The 23,401-nt window shown below is 35.5% G+C and overlaps 1 long non-coding RNA gene across 3 annotated transcripts; it reads right to left on the bottom strand.

The window, feature by feature from the left end:
• Positions 1–1,769: 1,769 nt before the first annotated feature.
• Positions 1,770–8,909, bottom strand: LOC145038507 (uncharacterized). 3 transcript variants are annotated; one of them, XR_013679410.1, is made up of 5 exons: positions 8,400–8,909; positions 8,189–8,280; positions 7,999–8,041; positions 7,749–7,874; positions 1,770–1,870 (listed from the first exon to the last, which is right to left on the bottom strand). It is a non-coding gene; the product is annotated as an uncharacterized LOC145038507 (long non-coding RNA). The 3 variants fall into 3 exon arrangements; XR_013679409.1 differs by lacking the exon at positions 1,770–1,870 and having other exon boundaries at positions 7,462–7,874; positions 8,189–8,324; XR_013679408.1 differs by lacking the exon at positions 1,770–1,870 and having other exon boundaries at positions 7,462–7,874.
• Positions 8,910–23,401: the final 14,492 nt, after the last annotated feature.

The following is a 23,401-nucleotide window of genomic DNA, read 5'->3' as shown; positions in this document are numbered from 1 at the left end:
CAATTTTATATAAAATAGTTGGTTATGTCTCAAGTCCATTTTTTGATACATTAAAACCCTAAGATAATGGAAAAATTGGTTCATTTTTACCCGGTGGCCGAATTTGACCTTCTAAACCAAGGTTTTGAAAACCGGACCGGAGATCGAACCAGTCGTCTTACTGGTTCGAGGGTTCAAGTGGTCCAACCGGTCGGACCGATCTCAAAAACCGGAAAAACCGGTTGATGTCTTAATTATATTTAATTATATAAAAATACAAAAAATAAAAAAATAATAATAAATATTTTTTAAAATTTTCGGTTTTGACCGGTTCAACCGAACCGGTTTTTACCGGTTCACAAGAATACCGGTTTTTTGGCCTTAAAGAACTGGATCCGGTACCTGTTACTGGTTGAACCGGCCGGTCCGGTCCGGTTTTCAAAACATGGTTCTAAACCCGGTCACCTTAGTTGAATGGGACAGAATTTGAGGAGTTGGAAGCTGACGTGGCTCCAAGATAGCACTACTTCCATCAAAGAAAAGAAAAAGGCGACGACCTTGAAAAGAGAGCGAGGGACATTCGAACTCGGGTCTTCCATAAAGCAAGGAGCGTTTCAACCACCAAGCTGAGGAGTTTTGGTGTTTTTACTTCACAACATGTTATATTTATTATTTAACTAGTTTATAACCCATGAGAATCACAGCTATAAAATTAATTAACTTTAATACTAAAAACTTAAAACTATTAATCACTTATTTTAATAAATATATAAAAGTATAATCATTGATTTAAATAAATATATAAAACTATATCACTTTATAATTTGTGTTACTTTTATTTTATTTTTTATTCTAATGTTATTTAATTTAATGTAATTAGAATGGAAAATTTAAAATTTTGAAATTTAATATGGATAATCAATAGGTTGATAAATGTCATGCATTAATTAGGAGACATAATAGAGTGACACATGGCAAAAGAAAAATAAAATATGCATTAATTATAAGGCCTGATATGGTGACACATGTCAAAAAAAGAATAAAACTATTATTTTATTAGAATAGGGAGATTTTCTGTAAAAACTAAATAACAATAATAATAATAATAATAATAATAATAATAATAATATGAGAAAATAACACATGAAAAAAACATTTATTCAAAAATACCAAAAAATGACATGTGTCCAAGTTAATGAAAGAATGACATATGGCAAAACTATTTTCATTTATTAGGGAGGATATATATATATATATATATATATATATATATATATATATATATATATATATATATATATATATATATATAATAATAATAATAATAATAATAATAATAATAATAATAATAACATAGCATTTTTATATAAATGCCTTAAATAAGATCTAGCAAAAATAGAAATTAAAAAACATTTATACCTTTAAAATATATGTATATCCTTATAATAATAATAATAATAATAATAATGATAATAATAATAATAATGTATAAATTTATAAAATAATAATAATAATAATAATAATAATAATAATATGATTTTAGAAGTATAAATATCATTTTAAATATATATATAAATACATTTGAAAACAAATTTATGTTTATATATTTATATTTATTTAAAAAGATATTCGAAATTGTATCTATATGTCACACCCTAAAACCGAGAACGGCGGAATACGTTCTGAGGTGGAGGACGTCATGTACAGTATGATAACAATTGCATAATAGTAAAAACAAGCAACAACAACAATTGTATTAATATAGTGATTTTAAATACAAGCGTGTTCTGTATAGTTCTGATAGACACCAAAAGTATAAACAAAACAAATGATGGGTCTTGTATACGCTCCGTCTTCTCAAAAGCTGCACCAGGACCTGTCTATCTTTGACCTGAGGATACAAGTTATTTTGAAAACTAGTATCAGCATAAAGCTGGTGAGTTCATAAGATTTTAGTGTCGTTGCTTGTATAAAAGTGTTGACAATCATGTAGTATAAAAGCTGAAATTAGTGTTTGAAAGTAGTAGAAATCCCTAGAAAATCCTATAATTTCCAGAATTGTGCATTTGTAAGTTAAATCCTTCGAGTGTGTACAAGTATTTTTCATTGAAACTTTCAGTTACAAAAATAAGGTAATAAGTTTCATTCAAGTAACATGGATGAGGAAAAGTATTGTCGACTGGCTGTAGTAGTGTCGCAAACTTCAATTAGTAATATGTATTTATTTACTTCGGGAAGTTAATTTGGACTTTAATTCTTAGTGAGCTAATTCAGATATGGATGTAATCTCTCATGTAACCAATATGAGTGATGATAGAGAGAGCCCGATGACCTTCCCGGTCATACGTGGTGTAGTGATGTAGTTCCACCCTTGGGCCTAGTCGGTTCAGACTGTAGTTAACAATCGGGATGTAATAGCGTCTGTCATGTATAGATCTATACATGTAGTGTTGCTTTCCTTTCAGGAAGCTCTGGTTACATGGTATTTGCGCAGTAGAGTGCTGCATAGAGGGATAGTGTGTCATGTTCTGGATTAGTGTATTCTCTTGTATTATAGTATAGTAAGTTTTAGTATAGTATAGAGAGTATTCTCTTTAATGTGCCTTAACTCGTAATATTAGTAATTATAGTGAGTATCATAGTGATAGAGGTAACGAGCAGTAGTCTTAACTATACCTATTATTGTTAAATAGAGTGTAGGGTTTCATGCCTTTGATTTACAAATGTGTTGAATAAGATGAAGACTTTCATATCTAACACAAGTATATATGATATATAACTAAGGAATCAACGATAGTTAGACGAATAACAATGTACCCTAAGACCACAATCAAACAAGAACAGGAAATAAGGCGAGCTATCGGTCCTAAGTCCTTCAAGTCTTACTTATATAAATATATTGGTGTAGACATAGTTTAAAAGAAAAGTAGTTTAAACACAGTTTGAAAATATTTTAACAACAAATTAACATAGAAAATGCGTTTTGATAATTATCTAAAACAGTTTTATTGACAAGTAGCTAAAAGTATAGAAATTCCTTTTTGGTTGCAAGTTATAAATCACATATGATGTGATGCTAAAACTTGTATCCCCCCCCCCCCCCCCTTAAAACATGTAAAAAAACATTTTGAAAAGGTTAATTAAGGGGTATGAACTCACCTGTAGCGAGTAGATAGGGTGGAAGTGTCGGGTGAGCTTTTGGTGTCAAGTAAGGACTTGAACACACTGTATGACCCTAGTAGCATATGAAGACATATGTTTACAAGTAATTAGTGATTATGACACTAATTAAACACATATAGACATCCTAATGCGAAGAAAAACTCTTTGGTCAAGGGCTAGAAGGTTATTGGGTTGCAAGGAAGGAATGTTAGGCCTCACTATGGAGTTTACTCCTCAAACACTCACCTTAGGTGAGTTTACGGCTGAGGGACCATTTCCCCCCATGAGTTTACGGCTGTAAACTCATGGGAGGAGTGTATTTGTGAGCTTTCAAGTCTCTTGTATCACTAGGAAGGGTTCCAAGGTAAATTCCAAGGCTTGAGGGGTGTTTAGGGTTCAAAAGGGGCACTCCCTTGGAGTTTGCGGTCTTTGGATGACTCCTTGGGAGTTCACGGTCGTAACACACTAGGGTTTACGACCGTAAACCCTTTAGCACACTATTCGTTTCGTGTTTTGTGATCCTAAGCTCAATCATACAAGTTTCTAGCCCATTTAACATGCTAAGGAGGGAGTTAGGGACACTAAAACACCCTTTTTGGTGTTTACGGTTCATGAATATTCATGGACCGTAAACTCATGTTTACACTCCTAAAGGCGTGATTTCGGGTTTCCAACTTAATGCATGTATGTTTCTAAGTCAAGGATGAGTATTAAAAGAGTTTTGGAGGGATTTTGGGCTTCAAAAACCCCCTTAAGGGTGTTTACGGTTTTGGGAGGTATTCTCAAACCGTAAACTCGAGTTTTAAGGTGTTTGGGTGATTAAATCTCGAGTTTGTATGAATGCAAAGCTAGACAACAAGTTAGGGAGTATTACTTATGATTTTGGAGCTTGAATGAGGTGATTCTTAAACAAACCCACTTATAGAGAGATAAAGCTTTTAGAGTGAGAAAAGTTCATGGGAAAGAGCTACTCATCCCTTATATAGGGCTTGAGTTGCTGGCCAGGTGGGGATCCACCCCATACCGACGTTAAACGGAGTTTAAAATTTTACCTGTTTAAATGGTCGTAATTAAAAACTTTTTCCAGATAAATTGGAGGGTATTTCACGTGTTCTTATTTATTTTATTACGACACTAATAAAATAAAATAAAACATTTATTGATTTGTCTAACCCAAATGTTAACGAAAATACTAATAAAATTATTTTATTAGTGGCAATGGGTTATAGTAAGGAAATAAAATTTCAGGTTGTCACAGTATAAGTTCAAATAAATTTTTTAATAATAACTAGAAAGGTTACCTCCGCTACGCGGGGGCAGAAGCTTTCAATGTTATTTCCGAATTAATAAATATGTCAGACGTAGAAAGTGCATGGATGAAAAGTCCGGACTTTGTCCCGGACTGTTTTTTCATGTTTTTATGAAAAAAATGTAAAAGTTTTGACTACAAGGACCAGAAGTGTCAAAATGGCTAAAGAATTAAAAGGGTAGGAATTAGCAACTTTTTAGAAAATGGATCAAAGTTGTCAAACTGTTAAAGTTTTGTGGCCAAACTTTAAATATTAAAAGGTTCCTGAAAAGTGTAAAAATATTGATTGCAAGGACCAAAAGTGTCAAAATGGGTAAGGAATGAGGAGCAAAGTTGCCAAAAAATATTGAAATTTACGATTCCTAACTTTGAAGCCCAACGATAGTATAGGGACACATTCTGCCAAAAAAATAACAAGTTCACTATTCCTTTTCTTGAGAACTATAATAATAACTAGATGCTAACCCCCGCGTTGCGGGGTTGGAAGGTATTGTTTTTGTGTACATGTATAGTAGATTGTCTTAATTGGTAGACACAGTTAAGTATGTTGTTATTCTCTGCAATCCGTCATTTTACAATTTTGATGCTTAAAATAATAAAAAGAAAGGACATTGCCCTTTGCAGAAAAAAGGATCCAAATTATATAAAGCCAAACATTAAAATGAAAATACATTGCTCGATTTTAGTTTTTTTTTCTAAGATATGCAAAAAAAAAATCCACTTAACATCAGTCTTGCTGATGTGCACTTGGCAGACTCATTAGTTCTTGACGCATCCCACTAAATGTGGAAGAGCTTCTGCCATTCAAGTGTAACGCCCGTAGATCCGGGCTAGTCAATTTAGAGGCAATAGGGTCGAAAATGACTTTTCAACAAAAGATTATTTAGAATAAATAATCTTAACCAAGTTGTAGAATATGTCACAAGGTTTTCGTACATATAAAGAACGCCGAAATCTGAGTTATAACGAAGAAGTTATGGCCCGTCGAAGTTTCGCGACGGAACCGGCACGACACCGGGAAGCGTAAATAGTGAATTTACGATGGAGGACTTTTTAGCCTTAGTGATCTAAATGAAATTCGTAGAATATGTTAAACTAAGAGCGTCGATAAAAAGAACGCCCAAATCTGACTTCGTATGAGGAAGTTATGATTTTTCTAAGATTCAGCTTAGCAGTATACAACCCGAAACTCGAATTTTAGTTCGAGCGGTTTTTGGATTACGCGACCTAAATGAGAGTTGAAGGTCTCATTAATAGGAACTCAATGGTAAAAAGACAGACGAAAATGGAGTCCGTATGAAGGAGTTATGATATCTTCGCGGTCATTTAACAGTCTAAACGCCTCCTACTGTTAAATTTGAGATCGGTCGAGAATTAGCCGACGGAGTCTAAACGAAAGTTGTAGATCTTGATTTTACCTACGCGTGGATATAAAGAACGTCGAAAACGGAGCTCATATGCGAAAGTTATGATTTTTCTAAGTTTAAAGGCTGATACGCGATAGGGGGTGACGTGGCACCACCAGAATTGGACACGTGGCACCACCAGAAGGCCGCCACATGGACCAACTCGGCGAGTAGGTCCCTCCTACTCGGCGAGTAGACCAGTCAGCACCCCTATAAATAGAGGTGCCGGGTTCCATTCATTCTCACACCTCAACCCTCTTCCTTCTCTCTCTAAACTCTCTCTCTAAGCCTCCCTAACCCCCCAAAGCCTAGGGTAACTCCCTAGCACGAGGCGGAAGTCCCGAAGCACCCGACGGATCCGAGAAAAGAGCCTTTCGGCTCGGGAAACGCTGCTCCAGCGAAGCCCGGTTTTGCGAAAAACCCGCTGTAAGTGAGATACGCCTACGCTAGTTTTAATATAGCTTCTAATTAATTACAGTAACATTATTAGGACCTTAAAATAATTGTTTGGTCTATTATTATGAGTTATATTAAGTGTTATTTAACGCTTATATAATAATAATAATAGCTATACTATTAATTAGTCGCGGTTATCGTTAGACTAAACCCTAGTGGTGTTGATACTAGGTTTTATCGAAGGAAATTGTTTTGAAAGTATCGAAGCGCTGTCCGAGTGTTGAGTCACCACCTATCAAGTGAGTGCATAGTCCCTTTCATCTTACACATAGATATGAAGTATTTTATATAAACTACGTGCTATGTGTGCATATTATCTGAATACTTGCTGTCTATGCTGGATGAACGTTTTATACATGTTTTAAAGGATTCAAAATTGTATACGTATTTTATATATACGAATATGTTGGGTATGATGATGGGTAGATGAATGATGAGAGATAGAAGATGACGTGAGTATACATTGGCAGCTATAGACTTAGTGCCTATGGGACAAACACCGATAGCTATGGACTTAGTACCTGTCAGACGTTGGTAGCTATGGATTTAGTACCTGTTAGGAGTTGGTAGCTATGGACTTAGTACCTATTAGTTAGACACCGGTAGCTATGAATTTAGTACCTGTAGGAATTGGTAGCTATGGACTTAGTACCTGTTGAGCACTGGTAGCTATGAATTTAGTACCCGATGAGTAAGATATAGCGGCTATGGAATTAGTGCTTTACGAACGAACATTGGCAGCTATGGATTTAGTACCAGTCCTATAACCCTGGGAGTAAGGGATTCCGGAATAAACGAATGCAGGATAGACGACTCTTAGGTTAAATCCTTAAGAGTAAAGAAGATAACGGGGATGAGTAATTAGGTTGATTGTTTGATTGAACATAATAATTATATTATTGTGGGTTGAAAACCCTATGTACTCACCAGGTTTCCCAACCTGACCCACTCAGTTTATGTATATCACAGGTGACGAAGTGAAGTGACATTACACTGAGAGATTTAAAGAGATGTAGATCACTAGTGTAAATAATTGTAAGTTCTGTTTATGCTTATGTTTCTGTATTAACGATGACATCCCAAACATTTTAAGATGAATAAAAATACGTTTCTTCGAAAATGTTTTAATAACGTATTTATCGTGTTTTTCTGGGAACAAATTCCGCAACCTTTTTATAAAATGAAGTACTCTGATTTTTATAAAACATAAACAAAATCGGTCTTTTCTGGCCGTGATTTTGGGGATGTCACATCAAGTATGTCCCCATCAGTGATTTCTTAACACCTCCTGAATAAAACCAATTGTCTGAATTTTTAATGTTTATATTAAAAAAAAAAAATTTACTTGAGCTGTAGCAGTCTTGTCCATTTAAAGCTTCTTTCAAGTCCGGGTTGAATTTAGGGCATGAAAAGAACAACAAAAGAGATAAACTCACATAAGGATCTACACTCCCAATTGCAATACAATAACACTCAAACCATTTTTCGGTTTAGGAAGCAGGTGCCAACCATAAACTGATAACCACTTCATTAGCATTTGCAGGGACCTTAAATTCTTGTCCCTATAAAAGGCATTAACCTTGTTAAGTACGTAACTGACATTTTTAATGCTAAAGAATAGTGGTATGTTGAAAAAAAAAACACAATATTCTCTTAAACATTTCATCGAGCAAGTGGCAGACAAACCTTGAAGTACAAATTCTGATAAAAAAGATCAGCTACATGTAATCTGTGTACAACAACATTACATAAAGATATAAATGAAGCAAAGGAATTAGTATTATGGCTCAATTAGGTAAAGAAAACTTATACAAACAGATAGATATGATGAAAAGTGAAAAAAAATTAAAGAAATAAACTTATTAAGGTAGCTTACCAAGGGTTTGTGTTTGTCATCGGGGATGAAAAGAGAAATGTGGTGGTATTGTGGAAGCTCTTTCGTTCCGAACCATACATTCTTTGTTCTTTCTGTGAATTCACATGAATGTAACGATATTGCAACAATTTCCAATCTAAACACCAAAACAAATTGAAGAAGTGCTGAAATTGGAAGACTAAATGAAACCAAAATTGAAAGATAATCGGACCTATATGGGTGAAATTGAAACACAATTAGGATTTATGGAGTTGAAGTCTCTTGTAACAGGAGACGATCGAGCGAGTCGTTTCCTAACTGAATGAGGCGGTGTTGCAGTCCCTTGTAACAGGAGACGATCACACATAGCAATTAATGTCAGGAAGTCGATGACTCATTAGGGCACCACCGGTGACCGCTCGTTTCGTCGTTTTTCACCAACAGTGTGGAGCCGGTAAATGGGGTGACGGTGGTTCGTTGTAAGGAAGAGGAGCCGAATTTTTCTTAAATAGAGAAGGGTAATAAAGAGAAGTCGAAGGATTGTCTCCAAGATTTCCAACACAGAGTTTCAAAACTGGAATATAGAGCAGATAAGAAAAAATCGATAAATCGTCGGTAGGGAAAACGGAATACACCCAAGAAGGATTAAGGTGGTCGATTGGGAAGCATCTAGTTAAACTGTATATGAAGATGCATAGTAATGTATCTATTGGAGGATGAAGGCGGTGGACACATAGTAAAAGCGAATGCGTTACCGGATTAAAAATTAAAAAAAAAGAGCCTATATATATATATATATATAAATAATAATAATAATAATAAAAATAATAATAATAAAAATAATAATAATAATAATAATAATAATAATAAAAATAATAATAATAATAATAAAAATAATAATAATAATAATAATAATAATAATAATAATAATAATAATAATAATAATATTGGCGTTTTAGATTATAAATATAATGTTTTAGAAAGCCTTTCAAAGAAACCATCCTAGTCTAGTGGTAAAAGGCTTTGTAACTTGGGGAGGTTGCTTGAGTTCGATCCTTCTCAGCTACATTTTCTTATTTAATGTCAAAATATTTAATTATGGAAGCTGATATAATTGGGTTACCTGCTATAGCCGGGTAATGGGGTTTTAATGCATAAAAAAATAGACTTGGGACATAACCAACTATTTTATGTAAAGTTGGGGGGATTTTATAACAAAAACCCTTCTGATTTCTCCTAAATGGAAATTGATCTTTGGCTTGGTCTTGCTTGGAGTTTTTGTTTTGTCACGACTATTTTGTCGATCCTCCCCTAGTCAACAATGAGTAAGACATCAACTAAAGATTCAAGGTAATTGACTTTTTACTTTGTTTTATTATAATTTCTAGCCAATTTTCCTTATCATAACATCCTATTTTGTAGCTTTTTTTATGGTTATCTTTAAGTTCTTTTATCACATGTCAATATGGTACATGAAGCTAAAGTAAGAGTCACATATACGTATCCCATTAGCTTGTTTTCTATTAATAATTTAGCATATTTTGATTTGAAGATACATAAAATAGCAAACAAAGACCCTACTATCGTGGACTAGGGTGAAAGTTCTTTGTATGATTATGGTCAAGATAATAATATATGGATAAAGTTCTTTTGTAAGGACCTAAAAATCACGCCATAAAAAAATTGTTTTTAGATTTATAAATCTTTAATACATATTTTTCCTAAAAACCAAGGTAACATAACATTATCAAATCATAGTAGTTCGCAGAATACAAAAACATATGGTGTGTACTCTGCAGTCATCCAGAGCTCTCCAAATTGAAAACCGAAGTACCTAAAACATAAACTGAAAACTATAAGCACAAAGCTTAGTGAGTTCTTCAAAATACCATACAACATACAACCATATATTATCATGCAACATACATCTTGTTGACATGGACTCCCCCATGGTCTTTATCTAATATGTTATGGGATCCCCCATGGTCTTTACCTGGAATGCCATGCGCTTCCCCCATGGTTTGACATCCAATTTCCACGGGCTCCCCCGAGGTCTTCCATGCAAGTATCACAGAGACAAATAGCATACCACATAACATGCAATGGGCCTGTATTAGTGTCTTCGACCCATGGATATAGTAAGAAGACTCACCTCGTACTACTGAATCATACAGAAAACTCTTGGTTGATGGCTGACAAATCCTCAACTACCAATAACAAAACAATACCCAATTATCAATTGGGTTCCAACCCATAACCATAACTTCATACCTGGGGTAAAAGACCATTTTACCCCTAACCTAGCCTTGTCCAAAACTATGGCCCAAACTACAATCTAAAAGGCCCAAAGGACAACTAATCAACCAATGGCCCAATTTTCCAAATTGGGCCCAAACCCATTACATGGGCCTTACCTTGAGGCCCAACCATTCTTCTAGTCCAAAACACTATGCATTTCGATGGCCCATTAATACTTAAACACTCAAGCCCAAAACACCAATAACTACTCATGACCTCCATGGCCTAATTTTCCAAATTGGGCCCAAACCCCTTTATGGGCCTTCCCAAAATCACTATCAGACCAAAACCTAATGGCCCAATAGGGCCCAAGCCAGTTAAGCCCAACAGATGACCCACATCGAAGCCTAATAAGCAAAACTTCTCCAGACTAAGTACGTGAGGCGTACTCAACTGTACGCTACACGTACAGGCTGTTTGGCTTGTACGCTGCATGTACAGACTTGTACGCCCAATGTACTCCTCCATTGAGCAAAAACCTTCATTAAGCTCTTAATGTTTTATCCGATAAGTCCAAATCACAAATCCACTTCTAAATTAATGTTTAGAACCATAAAGTCACTGACTTGGTGACTTTGCATGCCCGAAAAAGACCCAATCTCAAAGAGTAGCATTCTTCTTTCATAAAAATGTAACACTCTAATCCATGTAATTACCCTTTATGCCCTTGAAATGATTTTGTGTTGCAATGTTGCCTTTCGTACGATGGGTGTACTTATAGGTGCGGTTAGCGTACCGAGGTGGAATGATCGCGAAGGTGCACCACGTACGTGGGGCGTACAAGTTGGTATACGGGGCATACATGGCAGATGGAAAAAACCCTAATATCTGAGATTGAGACCTATATAAATGTCCTTTGGTCTTTTGGACCAAACCCTTATCAATCTCCATAGCCTCATTTCGTCCTTTAACCTAGATTTCGTTGTGAGCGTAATTTTTGAGCTTAGAAAGTGTGTAGTTGGCTATTTTAGAGAGCATTCAAGAAGGAGAAAGTGGTGAACAAGCTTTGGGTGTCATTGAGCTTCTAGATCCTGCATCAAGTTCATCTTGAGGAACTTCTGAAGGTATAAAGTCGTAAACTTGTCATCTCTTTTGTTAGTTTAAGCTAAGGTTTTTGCCATAGAGTCCCTTTTTGGTTCTTAGACTTTTTCTTGTGAGTTGAGCAACTCCAGAGAATAATATGGATATATCTGTTCTTTGTGAGCCTACTAGATGCATAAAGGTGCCATCTTGAGGGTTTTATAGTTTCCATGCATAAGCTTGAGGTCTTACATGAAGTCTAAATGTAAAGAATGAACTTTTGGGGTCCCTTATGGCGTACAAGGGCATAAAGTAGCCAACTTTATGCCTGAGGATGTCTTAATGAGTCCAGATCCAAAATTGGACGTTGAAATGCCAAGTATTAAGCACTTAATGGTCGTGGTGCTTAATCTGCTTATACGTCGTGCATAGTGTACTGTACGCAGTGCATACTACTTAACAGACTAGTACGCTAAGCGTACTGAAGTGGTATGCAGGGGGTACGCACCCAATTGGGTTTGGGCTTGTAAGCTTATTAGGCCTTATTCAGTTTTCGACCTGGTCCCATATAGAGTTTTAGGTTGATATTATGTTTTGGGCCATACTTATTTTGGTTGGGCCTTATTGGGCTATGCGGACCATTAATGAGGATGTCTTAATGAGTCCAGATCCAAAATTGGACGTTGAAATGCCAAGTATTAAGCACTTAATGGTCGTGGTGCTTAATCTGCTTATACGTCGTACATAGTGTACTGTACGCAGTGCGTACTACTTAACAGACTAGTACGCTAAGCGTACTGAAGTGGTATGCAGGGGGTACGCACCCAATTGGGTTTGGGCTTGTAAGCTTATTAGGCCTTATTCAGTTTTCGACCTGGTCCCATATAGAGTTTTAGGTTGATATTATGTTTTGGGCCATACTTATTTTGGTTGGGCCTTATTGGGCTATGCGGACCATTAATGACTTTTATCTTGGATCTTAGGCCCATTAGCAAAGGGAAGAATTTTAGGTTAATATGGAAGGAATTAGGCTTACATGATTGGACTCTTTAGTTGTGTATAATCCTAATTTAGGGTTAATTATATCATTATTCAGTGTGTGGGTTCAGACTGTTAGGCGAGCAGCTTTTGTGTCAGCAGATTGAGGTGAGTTTTCTCACTACACTCATGGGTTGAAGGCACCAAGGCTGGCCCATTAATTGATATGAAATAATTAGTAATGGAGTATGTAAATGTTGTTATTTGATCTATATGTGGATTTATGTGAAGACCGTGGGAAGAGCCCATGACACATGATAAGACCATAGGAGGAGCCCATGGTTCGGGGATACAAGACCATGGGGGTAGCCCATGGCATTCCAAATGAAGACCATGGAGGGAGTTCGTAGCAAACATATATGTATATATGTGTGCATGGTATTATATGATTATATGATTCGTGTGTTTTGGGAAACTTACTAAGCTTGTGCTTACAGTTCCATTGAATCTTTCAGGTACTTCTAAAGGGCTCATCTTGATGGTGTGGTGTGCATTCTTCAGTGTTTTCACATTTAGTTTTATACTCTGAATTTTAAAATACTATAGCTGTGTAATGGGATTTTTAGACACCTTGTGGTTTAAATTTATGAAATTAGAAGTTAAAATTTTCTGTAAAAATTTGGGTTGTTGAAGAAAAGGACCCAAACTCAAACATGTATGGTTTTAAACTATAAAGGTGCCAACTTTATGGACCTTGAACCTCAGAAACACTAAGAAGGACAACTCAAAGCTCCTGAGTGTAATCAAGACCACTAGATCTCATTCTAGGGACCAAAATGAACCAAAACTCATAAATGATAGATCTAAGATATCAATGATCAAGTTCAAAGCTTTTTACCTCTAACAAGCTGAAAATGAGACACATAAGCAAGATCCATAAGCTCTTCCTTGATTCACATCCTTGCACCAAGCTCCATCTTCTTAGAAATGGACCAAACACACCAAAAATGGAGTCCATAAGCTCAAAATGCCACCATGAAGGCCTAAGGACAACTTCTAGGGTTTTAGAGGGTGTGGGATGACTTAGAAAATAAAGAAAGAGGCTAACATTATGCTTATATAAAGTACAACCCTAAAATTAGGGTTTTCAACCTGCCCCTCGTACGCCCATCGTACCACCTCGTACGCCCAGCGTTCGAGGTCTCACACCGACCCAACCTCGCACCTATGTTGCGCATTCCTATAGATATGCCTTGCGTAACTCCCTTTTCCTTGGTACGCCCTACGTACCACCTTGGTATGCCCTACATACTAGGGTTTTCCCCAAATCCTAATTCATGCGAAGACCATAACTTTCTCAATACAATTCTGCATCCGACCATCCTTATATCCATGAAAAGGTATCAAGATGCTTAACACTATTATCATTTCATACTTTCCATAAGATATCCTGAACGAGAATCCACTTTCCATAAAGACCGAGTTGACAAATTACCAAAATGCCCTTTGATTCCAAAACACAAACCGAATACCCAAACCATCCGAAATACCTTATCGAACCCCAACTGAGTTTGAATCTCAATTACCCAAGGGTTCAAAGCCTACTAATACCCAAACCCTAATCACCATGCCCAACATGGGATCAACTCGAAACATGGCGTTACAACTCTCCCCCACTTAAACTAGATTTTGTCCTTGAAATCCGTCCTTACATTTCTCATCACGCCAAACAATCTGAACACAACCACGACCCGAGAATAATACAGTCTTCCTAAGACAACTAAAACCAACCCTAGTAGAACTTACCAAACCTGAAAAAGAACAAACCTTAAAGCCTTTTGGAGAAAACCACCACTATCTTTCCCGAAACCCGAAACCTCAAATTGATCTGACTTCTCGATAAACCGCCCATACTGAGTTGGAGCTCCCCAAATAGATCCTTACACGACGATTTGGAGCTCCCCAACTCGTCGATTTCCCGCCCATAACCCCAAAATGTTTGATAAATAAATATTACCTGGACCAAGCGTTACAAAAGACTTCATTGGGATGAGGCGGTGTCGAAGATGGCCCCCAACTGTGAACATCGGTCGAGTTCGCCCCATCAAATAGTTGGGTACAAAGATCAGGGCAAAGGAGGTGTAACTTCTGGTTCTTTAGGTAAATTTCTTACCCTTTTAGTTTCAAATAATGTTGCATAAGGACCTAGTATGTGTAACGCCCGCAGATTCGGGCTAGTCAATTTAGAGATAATGAGCATCAAAAATGAGTTTTTGATGGAAAATTATTTATAAGGATTAATCTTAACCAAGTTGTAGAATATGTCACAAAGGTTCCGTACATATAAAGAACGCCGAAATCTGAGTTATAACGAAGAAGTTATGGCTCGTCGAAGTTTCGCGACAAAATCGGCACGACGTTGTGTGATGTAAATAGTGAATTTACGATAGAGAACTTTTTAGCCGTATAAATACAAACAAAAGTCATAATATACGTTAAACCGAGAGCGTGCATAAAAAGAACGCCCAAATCTGACTTCGTATGAGGAAGTTATGATTTTTCTAAGATTTGGCATAACAGTGTACAACCCGGAATTCGAATTTCAGATTGATCCATTTTTGGCCAATGCAACCTAAATGAGAATCGAAGATCTTATTAATAGGAGCTCAACGATAAAAAGATGGACAAAAACGGAGTCCGTATGTAGAAGTTATGAATTTTACGCATTCATTTAACAGTATAATCTTCTCATAGTATTAAATTTAAAATCGGTCGAGAATTAGCCGATTGATTCAAAAGGAAAGTTGTATATCTTGTCTTCACCTACGCGTGTATATAAAGAACGCCAAAAACGGAGTTTGTATGCAAAAGTTATGAATTTTTAAAGATTGGATGTTTTACCTGCGTCTGACGCCACGTGTTAGCGCCAGACTTCGCCTTGGAGCCTACGCAAGCTCATGACGTGAGCACCCATTTTCACGATGTGAATCGGCCCAGACATCATATAAATAGAGGTGTAAATCACCCCCAAAACTCACACCTTTCATACTCTTTCTCTCCAATTACCCCCAAAACCTCTTCCCCCTTCCCTAGTACCTCCTAGGTGTTAGAGGCGAGTCCCGGAGCGCCGGAAGGCTTCAAGAAGAAGAGCTTTTGGCTTAGAAGTTCTGCCCCCACAAAGCCCAACTCCTAACCAAACCCCCTAGTAAGTGAGTTATGCTTACCCTACTTTAAGTATAACTTATGTTTAAGTTCATTATCTTTATTATGAACCTATAAACAAGATTTATCAGTGATTCCGAGTCATTATACTGATTGATCTACTTACGGGGATGATGTCTAGGCTGTGATTTAGTGAGGTGTTTAAAGTGGGATTTCCAAACAGTATACTTCGTATACCAAACGGACCTTACCTCCGATATGATCCTGCCTGGTTGTTCCTTACTTGATAGATCATGAAAGTAGACTTTGAGTTAATGATGAATCTATACTAATAATTAGTCGTAATAAAGATTAGAATAAAACTTAGCAATAATAATGCTAGGTTTCGTCGAAGGAAAATAGAATCGTTAGAAGCAAAGCGCTGCCCCGAGTTTGTAATCATCACTTTAACAAGTGCATAGTTATCTTACACATATATATGAAGTATTTTATATAAATTACTTGCTATGTGTGCATATTATCTGTTTATTTGAGATCTATATTGGATGAACAATTTTATACATGTTTTAAGTGATTTAAACTATATAAGTATTTTATATGTACGTATATGTTCGATAAAACATAGGTAGATGAACGAGGAGGGATGAAAGAGGATATAAGTAAACAATGGCGACTATGAGACTTAGTGCCTAGACCCTGGCGACTATGAGACTTAGTGCCTAAACCCTGGCGACTATGAGACGTAGCATTTGTTGTATAAACTCTAGCGACTATGAGACTTAGTGCCTAAACCCTGGCGACTATGCGACTTAGTGCCTATTGTATAAACCCTGGCGACAATGAGACTTAGTGCCTAAACCCTAGCGACTATGCGACTTAGTACCTATTGAGTAAACCTTGGCAACAATGGATTTCATGCTGATTCCTTAGGATGATCCTTAGGAATAAATGAACGAGGAATAGATAATTCTTAGGGTAGATCCTTAAGAGTAAAGAAGATAATGGGGATGGATAATCGGGTTGATTGTTTGATGTTTAAACATAATAATTATATTATGGGTTGAAAACCCTATGTATTCACCAGGTTTCCCAACCTGACCCACTTAAGCTTATTTGAATCACAAGTGCCGATATGAAGTTACATTACACTGGGATATTAAAGAGGTGTAGATCACTAGTATAAATGAATGTAAGTTATGTTTATGCTTATGTTTCTGTATTGACAATGACATCCCAAATGTTTTAAAATAAATAATAATACATTTATTCGGAAAATGCTTTGATAATGTATTTATCATGTTTTACTGGGAACAAATTCCGCAACATTTTTATTAAAAGAAGTACTCTGATTTTTATAAAGCATAAACAAAATCGGTCTTTTTCTGGCCGTGAAAATGGGGATGTCACAGTACGATGGGCGTAAATGAGGTACGTTGGGCATACCTCGAAGAGCATTGGACATGGGGTAGCCCCTGGTACACTGGGCTTACCAATTGTATGTTGGACGTACATCAGCCAGGGGTTATTGAGATGTAACAATATTTAAAGGAATCTGACCCATTATTTTAATCCGAGATATAAGAGATTTTCCATATATATTGGAACTTAATTTAGGTGTATAAAAGAAAATTACCAATATAGCCTTATCTAGGTTTTTAAATTGATTGGTCCACAATCATCCCTACATCCACACAATATATAGTTAGTACATATGAACCTAACTCTCTCTCTCTCTCTCTCTCTATATATATATATATATATATATATATATATATACACACACACTCACACCTTCGCTTTGGCTTCCCATTCTTCATTATTCATGTTGAAAGAATTCGTTATAGGATTATAAAGATTTTCGGTTTTACTTTTAAGTTTTAACCACATTGCATACTTTGCTCTTAAATAGTTATATCAGTTTTTCATTTGTTTTCTGTCGACAAGAAAATTATGATCGTTTTTTCAATTTCTCTGTGACTACAGTCCATGAACTTGCTTTTAGGCTACTACCCTCCCGACCATTACTTGTTAATTCGTGTATACATGCTTCCAAAAAAGTTTTGTCTACAATCTCTTACTTCCAACTAATTCTAGTCATTTTATCTGTCATGTCTATTATAAAAAGAAAGATAAATCATCCACATAACACACATTTACAACATAAATCAAGCATAAATCTGAGTTCATCACATTTTTAGCAACATATACGACATAAGTTTTGATTTCATACAAATAAATTCTGATTTCATAAGCATATAACATTTTCTGAGTTCTAATTTCATACAAACATATTCAACATTTTCTGATTTCAGACCAACATGTACAACATTTACTGATTTCACATACCTAAAATCTGATTTTATACACACATTAGTTCATATTAAAATCACCCATTAGTTTATATAGAGAAAATCAGATTTTATATACAAATATCAACAAATTTTATGCACACCCTTTAAACCATTTCAATCCAAATAGAATGAAATCAGTAATTTCATTAGACATTAACTTTTTTGTGATTTAAAAAAAAAACAAAAATAAAAGGTAGAATTCGTTACCTGCTGTGGTGGTCGTCGCCGGTGTTGTGGAGGTCGTCGCCGGCGCTGTGGAGGTTGTCGCTGGTCGGAGATGCTAGGAGCAAAACTCGCCGGTGGGAGATGTTGAGGAAGAGCCGACTGATCGATGGAACTATTTGTTCGAGCGTGTTTCTTTTTAGGTCTCCAAGGGAAGACGAGGGCAAATAAGGAAAAAAGGGTTGTGAGCTTTTTCTTTTCCAGTCAGCCAATATTTTTAGGCTTACCGAGTAAGCCGTTTGGGTTAGCATGACTGGCCGAATCAACTACAATATGCATCTATAAAACAATCAGACTGTTGACCGAGTCAACAGTAAGCACTGACCAGACTCAGTAAATTCAAATCAAACAACTCCTTAGTTATATTCTTTTATTCTCTATTCAGATAAAGTACTCAACCTTGTAACCCTTAAATATTATTTTATTGAGATTAATATAGTATTCTTCAAAATGTGTTTTTTATTTTTCGATTTTAGGTGTTCCACTATAAGTCGGGTGTTTGTACGATTTTTTTGTTTGCTTTTTGAATATTAGAATTTCTTTCTAAATTGCTTAAAATTTGGAATTGCTTGAAAATAAATGGTTTTATTCTGATATCGATGATACTATATTATTGTATTACATCTATATCCAACCACATCATTTCACTAAGCCGTTTGGCTTACATACGTATCTTCATATATTGAAAATCATAAATTTCAAATATAAACTAAATGGCTTTTTGTCTATCCGTATTAAGGTGTTGAAAAATTATCTATTTTCTAGTTGAAGGATTAAGTTCTGTGATAAAAATTAATAATTTAGAAATAAGATTTAGAGGCACGTTAACGACTTTAACGTTCAAAAAAAAAATAATAAATTAAACATCATCATAATTTCATTACTTCGGCTACACTATAAATTATATAGGCCCCAAATTATTTTACTTTCCGGTGGAAGTTGGGGGCTTTTGGCGGGAGAGTATTAGTGAAGCTAAGTAGCGACTAGCTAACTAGCCTTACAGGAAGTGATAAACTTCACCAAAATCACCTGCAGAGATTGCAAAATGTGGAATCACCTGTAATTTTTTCGATAAATTCTTAGTAAGCTTATTAAACTTAAGCCGATTCTTCTCACCGAAATCGTTTACAGCCCCTCAATCAGGTAATTCTTGTGGTAAATTATTTTACTTTCAGTTTATTATTTCAAACTCGCTTGCCTGGCTGCTTACTTGATTATACAGAGGGTTTAATTGTTTATATTTATGCCACGATTCAGTACTCGTTCATAACTTTTCTTCAAGTAATTGAGTAATTCAGAGTTGAAATGTTGATTGATTTCTTGAAGTATGTTACTATACAAATTCATGGTTTTGGTTTTCTAATTTTATTTTATTTTTTTAAAATTGCTGGGCAAAATTTGGTATTTTGATCCTTTTGACACGTGGGCTATTGGCTAAGTGTAGGAATGACTAAGACAACGAGTGTGACTACAAAATGGAGCCATGATAATGCATGTAGCTGTAACACGTTCAAGACTCGTGACAAAACTAGTGTGGCACCATGGTCAGAGCTTAACCATGATGTGTTGTTTTTAGTTATGATGCGACTGGGAGTCATTGATTTTATTGCATTTAGTGGAGTTTGCAAGTCATGGAGGTCATTTGCACTTTGTAATAAAAAGAGGTTTATGTCATCCAGACGACCCATGTTGGTATATATGGATCCCTAAGTATCCTTATACGAAAGAGTGCTACTTAGAGGACTTTGAGGGGAACTATTTCAAAACCCTCCTTCCCCATTGTGTTGACATTGGTATGAACTGTGTTGGATTAACTTGTGGTTACATGGTCTTTTACGGGGAGAAAACCCGTGACTTTTGGCTTATAAATCCTATCACAAGGAATGAACTTCACTTCCCAGCTTTCCCAGGTTCACCAGGTAAGGCTATTCTTGTCTTTTCACCTTCGATACCTAGGTCTGGGTTGGTGCTTGTTGTGTTAAATCGATTCAGCTATAGAATATGGTTTTCACTAGAGGGTAAAGGAGCATGGAATCATGTCTCTTCTGTTAACCACTTTCTTGATCTACACGCTTTCAAGGGAAAGATATATGCCCTAAACTCCGATGGGAGTTTATATGAACTGAGGTTCAATCCAAAGCCCAATTGACTCTACTAGAAATCAAGAATTTGGGGGAGTCGTGTATCTTTCATCGGGAGTTTGTAAGTTCGGGTGAAAATCTTTATGTTATACAATACATTTCCGAAGGTTTCTTCCAAGTTCAGGAACTAGATTTTGGCGAAATGAAATGGGTGTCGCTAGAAGAAAATACGATAGGAGAATATGCTTTCTTTCTAAGCATATGGAATCATCATGGTGTTGCAATTAAACCAGGGTTATGGGCTGTTGACCCTGGGTCAGAATTCAAGAGTTATGATTGCTTCTGTGACTCTACCCATGAAACTCAGAAAGGGAGGTTTTTTAAAACACGCATGTTGTACTTCCCCCATCTTTGTTTGGATGTTGATCTTGTTAATGAGTGATCATACATGTGTTAATTACCACACTCTTAAGTCTTATCTTTTCGTATGTTGAATATTTTCAAGACTTGTATCTTGCAACTATCTTTTGCTTCATTATCATCTAATTCTCCGTTTTATGTTTTTTGTGTGGATTAAGAACTTGCAAAATTCATATATCCGAGAAGGTTAATCGACATGACATATTTCTCCCTCCATTTTGTGAAGATTTAAAAATGAATGTAATTAAATATGTGTGGTACACTTGGTGCAACATGACGTGTCATTCTGCCTTGCTCGAGTCTGAGTGGGCTTAAAGATTGCCAACCCTTTATATATTTTGAAAATATTGAGCAAGGTAAGCATGAAATATGTCCAATAATTTTACAGACATAAGTATAACATGGTTATGGTCAATCAAGTGCTGATAAAGGTCATTACTAAACAAGCAAATATTTAATATTTTAACGTTACTCATTGTAGATGTCGCGTTAATTTATTTGTGCCTTTGATTTAATACAACAATTAGCCAATAATGAGTTAGAAGAATGGTCCCTTAGTCTTACCAAATACTACAATATTGGTCCCTCAGAATGAAAGTTTCTCAAAGAAGTCGCTAAGTTTGATTTCTGTTTCAGAAATGGTCCCTCCATAAACAATGTTTCAGTCTTTCTGTTAAACACTCACACGTGTAATGCTCATGAGGGTATTTTGTTTTTTTTCTTCTCTCGTCTCTCTCTAATTAATTATCTGTAACCGTTTTCAATTCTAATCGTAGATTTTATCTTTAGATAACAAAGTAGCCTCATGTACATTGCACATGGGAGTGTTTAACAAGTGGTTGAAATGCTGCTGTGGACAACTATGAAACAAAAACTAAATTTAGGAAATCTCTAGGAAACTTTTATTTTTGAGGACCATTCTTGCAATTTTTTGTAACGCTTAGGGACCATTTTTGTAATTTACTTAGACTAATTACGTTTGTATTATAATACAACAATTTTTGGTTTTTATTGCGTATACCGATTGTGGTCGATGTAGAATTACATAATATATTTTAAAATCAAAAGGTTTGTAGTTTAACGGTATTAGGTGTTGGTGAAAAGGTATTCATTAGCAATATGCTTAAGTTCAACTCCCCCATTTGGGACAAACAGAAAGATATAGTCTATGAGTATAATAGAGGGTGTGTTGGACATTTTATATAAACATAATATATTTACTAAATTGCCTAAAATGGTCTCTATAATTGTCATCATTGTGATGTGTACATTGAAAATTAAGTATTTGTTGATATTGTGAAAAGCTTTTCATGTGATTTGTCCCCTTGATGATAATTCACTTCGAGAGCATATCTATTTAAGAAACCGTTGAACAATGTACATTGATTTAATATATTAATGTCATTGTTCAATCTGACAATCAAAAAACGCACGTCAAGTCCTTTACTTGAGAAGCAAAAGCTTCCAACATGATTGTTTGTAAGATAATAAGATAAAATAGCCTTGAAAATTCTGAGAATTGTGATTTCACTATCAAATCAAAGTATTGGGTGGTACTCCCTAATCTTTGATTTGATAAGACTCAGAAGAGAAAAGAACAGAGAATGAGTATATGAATTTTCGTAAGTACAAAAAAAACTGACCAAAATCGGTTAAATACCTTATTTGTCTGAAAACTGTCAAAACTGTCAAAAAACAGTTGGCAACAGTCAACAAACTGTCATAAACAAACTGTCATAAATCCGGATTTTCTATAAGAATTAATACCAAGTCAAAAACGGGTCAAATATTCTAAATTTGGATTCGATCCCAGCCAGGGGCTGCGGCCCCTTGAACCCCGCTTCCAGGGGCGCTGCCCCCGGACCCCCGTTCGTTCAGGGGCTTCGCCCCTAAATGACAGTCTACTTTTAATCTTGAATAAATTAAACAAGTGTGCACTCCACACCTTCCTTACTTGTTTAATATTTATCAAAATCACTTTTGGTCAATAAAAGTAATCCCATTACACTTGAATCATATTAGTGAAACAAATCACCAACATTGTTGACACACAGCACTCTATGATCACCTTAAGTGAATTGCCATTGCCAATCAATGGGACAACTTTTCCAAGCACAATCAGTGGTGAAATCAATATTAAAACTCAAATGTGCCAAACTTAATTTAGATAACAAAATAAACCGGTCAAAAAATTTTGATTAACCAAATTCAAACAAGCTACAAACAAAAATATTTAGGTCTTATGATAAATTTTTTTTAAATGAATTAATAATCATATTTAAACTATCAGAATATCTTTAACACAAATATCAAAACTTCTCTTTTTGTTATTTTTAGGGTTTTTGCTTCTTTACATCTCTTTTTTCCTACTTCCACATTGTATAATCTTATTATTAGACAATTTAAAGATTATACTTATTGTAGTTACAAGACCTTATAAAGTAACATAATTACATGTATAATACAACTTACTATGATTATGCTTGAATTTTATTGGCAAACACTAACCCTCGTGCCCTTGGATGTTTGTCGTGGAGTTTGAACTTGTTAGGTAGTTTCCATTAACTGTTTTCCCTACATATATGAAAGGATGAGTGTGTTTAATTTATGCAGGATTGTAAGCAGCTCCACTCATCACTGTTTAGGGTGTCCATTCAAAAATAATAAGGATGTCCATTTAAACAATTGAATATAACCTCTAA

Source organism: Lactuca saligna, chromosome 4 (assembly GCF_052625555.1).
Source record: "Lactuca saligna cultivar CGN05327 chromosome 4, ASM5262555v1, whole genome shotgun sequence".
Classification (NCBI taxonomy): Eukaryota; Viridiplantae; Streptophyta; class Magnoliopsida; order Asterales; family Asteraceae; genus Lactuca; species Lactuca saligna.
The sequence above is the reverse complement of the archived record's forward strand: the minus strand, read 5'-3'. Positions and strand labels throughout refer to the sequence as shown.